The sequence below is a fragment of the Pseudophryne corroboree genome, chromosome 7, assembly GCF_028390025.1.
Source record: "Pseudophryne corroboree isolate aPseCor3 chromosome 7, aPseCor3.hap2, whole genome shotgun sequence".
NCBI lineage: Eukaryota > Metazoa > Chordata > Amphibia > Anura > Myobatrachidae > Pseudophryne > Pseudophryne corroboree.
Genome location: NC_086450.1, coordinates 123597670 through 123604496, shown reverse-complemented (window position 1 = coordinate 123604496; position 6827 = coordinate 123597670). Strand labels below are relative to the sequence as shown.

Genomic DNA, 6827 nt, shown 5'->3' with positions numbered 1-6827 from the left:
TGCCACCTTTACAATGCAGTGGGGACCTGATGCTGTGGCCGGACGGAGGCGGAACTGGTTCCGCCTGCAATTAGAGGTGACGGAACGCAGTTCCGCCCCGTTCCGGCCCACTTTAACCACTGCTCGTAACTGCCCGAACAAGTCGGGAAACCCTCTGACCAGGTGAATTGTGAGGGGGTTCACTTAGGTCTGCAGCTTATCTCCTCAAATAACTCTCTATTAGTCCCTGTTAAGGTTTCCTTTGGCAGCCTCAGTTCATTAGTGGCGGCCTTTGTCGACAGTGGAGCTGCAGGAAACTTTATGGATTTAACTTGGGCTAAGGCCTTAGGCATTCCACATTTACTGTTAGATAGATGTATCACCATGCACGGCTTAGATGGGGGTCCGCTTTCCAACGGGGTAATTACTCACCGTACACCTCCAGTAGTACTTACAGTAGGAGCCTTACATTCTGAAGATATAGAATTCTACCTTACACATTGCCCGGCAGTTCCTGTAGTTTTGGGTCACCCTTGGCTTGCCTTTCATAATCCCACCATTGATTGGCGGTCCGGGGAGATTTCCCAATGGGGTTCTTTTTGTGCTAAAGAATGTATTTCTTATCCAGTCAGGGTTGCAGCAGTCGTCCCAGAGCTCATTCCTGTGGAATACCAGGATTTTGCCAATGTGTTTTCCAAAGGCAATGCGGACATTCTGCCTCCCCATCGGTCCTACGATTGTGCAATTGAACTAGTTCCAGGTGCCACTTTGCCTAAGGGGAGATTATATGCCTTGTCCGGGCCAGAAACCACGGCCATGAATAATTATATTCAGGAAAGCCTAAAGAAGGGATTTATTAGACCATCAAAATCTCCCTTAAGTGCTGGTTTTTTCTTTGTGGAGAAAAAAGATAGCTTGCTTAGACCATGCATTGATTTTAGGGCACTGAATAAGATCTTTGTTAAAAATACCTATCCTTTGCCGTTAATTTCTGTACTCTTTGATCAGTTACGTTCCGCCGTGATTTTCTCTAAAATTGACCTTAGGGGAGCTTACAACCTCATCCGAATATAATCTGGGGATGAACGGAAGACGGCTTTCAGCACTCAGTCGGGTCACTATGAATACCTGGCGATGCCGTTCGGCCTGTCAAATGCTCCGGCGGTTTTTCAAGACCTCATTAACGATGTTCTCCGTGACTTCCTAGGGAAATTCGTGGTCGTTTATTTAGACGACATCTTGATATATTCTGAGTCGATGGAACAACATGTTACCCAGGTGCGTCTGGTTCTTCAAAAGTTACGTGAGAATCATTTATATGCCAAGCTGGAGAAGTGTGATTTTCACATCACAGAGGTATCTTTTTTAGGGTACATAATTTCCCCCCAGGGATTTTCTATGGAACCGAAGAAGCTCCAGGCCATCCTTAATTGGGCGCAACCCACTAATTTAAAAACAATTCAGCGCTTTTTAGGGTTTGCGAATTATTATAGGCGGTTCATTCATACTTTTTCTGACCTGGTCGCTCCCATAGTAGCTCTGACTAAAAAAGGAGCGGATCCCTCCAATTGGTCGCATGAAGCTGAGTTGTCCTTCCGGGCCTTGAAACAAGCCTTTGTCTCGGCTCCTGTTCTCAGACATCCTAATCCGGAACTGCCCTTTATTGTGGAGGTTGATGCCTCAGAGGTTGGAGTGGGGGCTATCCTTTCTCAGGAAGATCCGGAGTCTCTGGAGTTACATCCTTGTGCCTTCATGTCCAGGAAATTCTCCTCCGCTGAATCCAACTATGACGTTGGTAATCGGGAGTTACTGGCAGTAAAATGGGCTTTCGAGGAATGGAGGCATTGGCTGGAGGGAGCTAGACATACTATTTCAGTTTTTACTGACCATAAGAACCTGCAATATATTGAATCAGCTAAACGGCTTAATGCTCGGCAGGCACGTTGGGCATTATTTTTTACTCGTTTCAGGTTTATAATCACCTTCAGGCCTGGTTCCAAGAATACTAAAGCTGATGCCCTGTCACGTAGCTTTCTTCCGGTTCACAATAGCAATCCTGTTGTTACCCCCATAGTTCCATCTTCGGTCATCTGGGCAGGCCTCACACAGGATTTATTTACTCAGTTAAACCAGCTTCAACACCAAGCTCCTAGACTTACTCCTGCTGGTCGTCTTTATGTCACTGAAATTTTGAGAGGCACTGTTTTAACTGAGTTTCATGACAACAAAGTCTCAGGGCATCGGGGTATCACTAAGACCTTGGAGTTAGTCTCTCGCTCAGTGTGGTGGCCTAGTCTTTCTAAAGACGTTAAGGAATTCGTCCATTCCTGTCAGGTTTGTGCACAGCATAATGTTCCTCGTTCGTTGCCTATCGGGCAACTCATGCCTTTAACTGTTCCTCTCAGGCCATGGTCTCTTATTTCCGTGGATTTCGTGGTTGACCTTCCCCTTTCAGCCGGATTCCGAGTCATTTGGGTGGTAGTGGACCGTTTTAGTAAAATGGCTCATTTGATTGCTCTTCCCCGATTGCCTTCTGCTCAAGGGTTGGCAGTTTTGTTCCTCCGCCATGTGTTCAGGCTTCATGGTTTGCCCACTGATATCGTTTATGATCGGGGTCCACAATTCATCGCACGATTCTGGAAACGTTTTTGTGCCTCATTGAAGATGAAACTGTCTTTAACATCTGGTTACCTCCCACAGTCTAACGGGCAAACCGAACGAGTCAACCAGTCATTAAAACAGTTTTTACGTTTGTATTCGGCCAGACTCCAGAATGATTGGTCCGAGTTTCTCCCTTTGGCTGAATTTTCTTATAATAACTCTTGTCATTCCTCCACCAAAGAGTCTCCATTCTTTTCAGTTTTTGGTTTTCACACTAGAGCCAATTCTTTTTTTCATCATTCTCCAGTCTCCTCGCTGACCTTAACCTCCCATCTCAGAGCAGTTTGGAGAAAAGTGCACCTTGCTCTCAGAAAAGCGGCCTTCCGAGAAAAGAAATTTTCTGATAGGCTCCGACGTCCTTGCACTTTTAAGGTGGGAGATAAGGTGTGGTTGTCAACTCGCAACATCAAGCTTCGACAATCCTCGGCTAGACTAGGACCCAAATTTATTGGACCGTTTCTTATCATTAAGAAGGTCAACCCAGTTGCCTTTCGGCTACGTTTACCAAGATCTCTCAGAATTGGAAATACCTTTCACTGTTCCCTGTTGAAACAATATGTTTCTTCCAGTAGATTTCCTCGGAGGACCTCTCAGGGTAGATCTCCAGTGGATGTACAGGGACAACAGGAGTTCTTGGTAGAGAAGGTTCTTGATTCTAAAATGTCCCGGGGCCGGCTTTATTTTTTGGTTCACTGGAAAGGCTATGGTCCGGAGGAAAGGTCTTGGGTCCTGGATAAGGATCTTCATGCCCCTAGACTCAAGAGATCATTTTTTCTGGAATTTCCTCAGAAACCTGGCTTTAGGGGTTCATTGACCCATCCTCAAGGGGGGGTACTGTTAGGCGCCGCGGTCCGAGTTCTCTTCGCGGCCCGGCGCCTAGCAACTAGGGACGCCGAGCGTGCTGAGCCGCCGGGTCCCTAGCGACGCTAGGACGCCGCGCGCGCTGAGCCGCCGGCTCCCTAGCAACGCTAGGACGCCGGGCGCGCCGAGCCGCCAGGACACTAGCAACGGGGACGCCACGGGCGGACCGTGTTCCCCGTTGCAGGGTCGATCAGTTAAAGACACATGTTTTCTGGTCGTGCAGCAAGGCAGCTGCACGACATTTATGTTAATCAGGCTCTGAAACCCTGATTGGAGGATTCAAGGTTTTAAGCCTTCTCAGTGCCTCACACAGACGCCGGTTATAGCTTTCTGCATGCTGCTTTGGTTTGCTGAACGTCTGTTCCAGTTCTGCTGTGTCCGGTCATTCCTGTCCTCAGAGTCTCTAAATCTTGGTGTTTGTCATCTCATCCCAAGGAGTCTTCTGGTCCTCATTTACCCGCAACAGTCGCTAGAGGATCTCGTGTGGTTTCGTGAGTGGCGGCTCTGCCGCGTGCTGCGGCCTAGGTCGCTTTATTTTGTATTCTGTTTTGGAGCATTTGCGGAGGTTTCCGCTTCCACAGTCCTCTCCGGAACTCGGCGGTGCCGGGTAGGAGAGTGGACAAGTGGGTATTTTGGTTGTCCTTTTCCCTGGCGGTTTTCCACACATACTCTAGTTTTAGGTTAGTTTGTAGCCCCTGGCTTTGTTGTTTAGTTAGAGGGCCCCTTGTTATCACCCTGTCTCGGATCTCTCTTTGTCTCCCATTAAGACCTGAGGGGGCATCGGAGTTGGGCAGACGTAATCCGCCCTTCAAACGCGGCTGCCATGGGCTCAAGCAACCATAGTCTCGCAAGAGAGTTCTGACAGCACGGGCGAGACAACGGAGATAGGGCGCCAGGGGCTATTCCCGTTCCCACTCTCTTTCCCAGCATTTATGTTCCAGTACTCAGGTCCTTGCTATAAGATCTCCCCAGACCAGAGTATTGGAATCATAACACAAAGCAACAGAGCAGCGGCACAAACACACGGCAGTTAAAAACAAGGCCGGTGAAAGGTTTCTGGGCACCCTAGGCATGGCTTTGGCCTATCGTCCCCGAGCACCTGATTGCATAAACATTGTTCTATTATAACTGTGCTGCTGCAAGTCTCAGGATGCCCTAATTGACTGGTAGAGCATGATAGGACTTATAACTAGATCAGAGGCCCGAGGTAATTACAGGGAAATGGAGGTGTAGTATATATGTAGTGGAAGGCTGGTAAAGGAAGCAAGGAAAGACTGATTAATTAGTAAATTTAATTTGATTGATCAACTAAGAAATTTTATGAGGGCATGGGGTAATAGTATGGCCAGCAGGTCAGCCTCCTATGTTCTCTTTATCCCTTGTAATGTTTAAGAAGGAAAAGAGAGACTCTGTGTTGGGGCACGCTTAAATAAAACTTAACTTTTAATTGGAATAAGATAAAATATAGTACCTTGACAGACACACACATATATATATATATATATATATATATAGTCCTAGAAGAGGAGGACAAAAAAAGGAGAAGATTCTAGATCTCTCTCTACTATTATCATAGAAATCTGAGAGTAGATTCTGAGAGAATTTAATGATTAAAGAAAAAATTGAAAATAAACATTCTTAATTGATGTAGTAAGTGAGGTGACAGTGACACCTAAGATGAAAATATCAAAATTGGTTTCTACATCAAAGGAGAAAAGGATTTCTGATATAAATCACAATGGCATAGAGTGTAACAACAAATTTGTAAACTTAGAAATATAGGTCTATTGACCAATGACCATTGTGATGAATTTATCCTGGTATCCTAGTAGGAGGTAAATTGCCTAATTCTAACTTTCTCGTCAGCGATCAGCGTATCGGAAAATGTATGTGAAATGTATGCAAATCTGAAATCAGATGCACACTAGAGTCAATTAATGCTCCAATACTTCGGTTTAACATACATAGATAATGAGCTGTGGATATTCACAGGTAAGTGAACAAGCCACCTCAGGTGAAACGGCCATCTGTGTTATGTGGTGCTGAACAGTGCACGGTTCAGCCCACCTTCTTTCCTGGTATCGTATTACCTATGTTAAATTTTGATATTTGTTATCTAATTTTGATCTACCATCAGGTAATTCGCTAAATTCTCTTTTCTTGTCATTTTCTTTTATTCTATGTCGATTATTGTGATAAACAAGTAATATATGTTATTATGAACATTCAGTCCTCCCTTAATTCCAAAATCTACCCTGGTTGCTCCAAGAGATCTAAATGCTCACTTAGGATAACACATGATTATGTGATCCCTATCTTGGAACTTTGATTATATAATAAAACTTTAAGATATCTGTGTAATTCCACCCCCTTTTTTTCCACGAGCACAGGTAACCCGCCTCTCTCATCCACTATCCATTATTATATGGTACGGTGGACAATAGGGGGCGAGCCCTGTGCTTAATTGTTTCCTATACCTTACTTATTCAGTACTCACTTATCCAAAATGCCAGTCATATAAATTCCCGGTAATACGATAATAACTCTTAGACTGTGCATCTCAATTGGATAGTAGAAGTGCTCTTTTGGTATGTGCCAATAACCATACACTCTCTCATTCACAATCCATGTGATATTACTGCCATATCTCTCTGGTTACGCCCAATCTCGCCTGATCTTGGAAGCTAAGCAGTGAGGAGCCTGAATAGTACCTAGGTGGGAGACTACTAGGGAATCTCAGGTGCAGTAATAGATATCTATATCCAAATGTGAAAAGCAGAAGTGTTGGAGCAACCTTTGACCTTACTGAATTTCATACTTTTTTTCTCCCTTTCTTAATTGTCTGATCTCAGACCTGTTAAAAATATTAAACTCATTACTTACCTGTGAATATCCACAGCTCATTATCTATGTATGTTAAACCGAAGTATTGGAGCATTAATTGACTCTAGTGTGCATCTGATTTCAGATTTGCATACATTTCACATACATTTTCCGATACGCTGATCGCTGACGAGAAAGTTAGAATTAGGCAATTTACCTCCTACTAGGATACCAGGATAAATTCATCACAATGGTCATTGGTCAATAGACCTATATTTCTAAGTTTACAAATTTGTTGTTACACTCTATGCCATTGTGATTTATATCAGAAATCCTTTTCTCCTTTGATGTAGAAACCAATTTTGATATTTTCATCTTAGGTGTCACTGTCACCTCACTTACTACATCAATTAAGAATGTTTATTTTCAATTTTTTCTTTAATCATTAAATTCTCTCAGAATCTACTCTCAGATTTCTATGATAATAGTAGAGAGAGATCTAG

The 6827-nt window shown here is 44.1% G+C and overlaps 1 pseudogene; it reads left to right on the top strand.

Annotated features, from left to right (window-relative positions):
- Window positions 1-6134: 6134 nt before the first annotated feature.
- Window positions 6135-6253, top strand: LOC134946795 (5S ribosomal RNA; annotated as a pseudogene).
- Window positions 6254-6827: the final 574 nt, after the last annotated feature.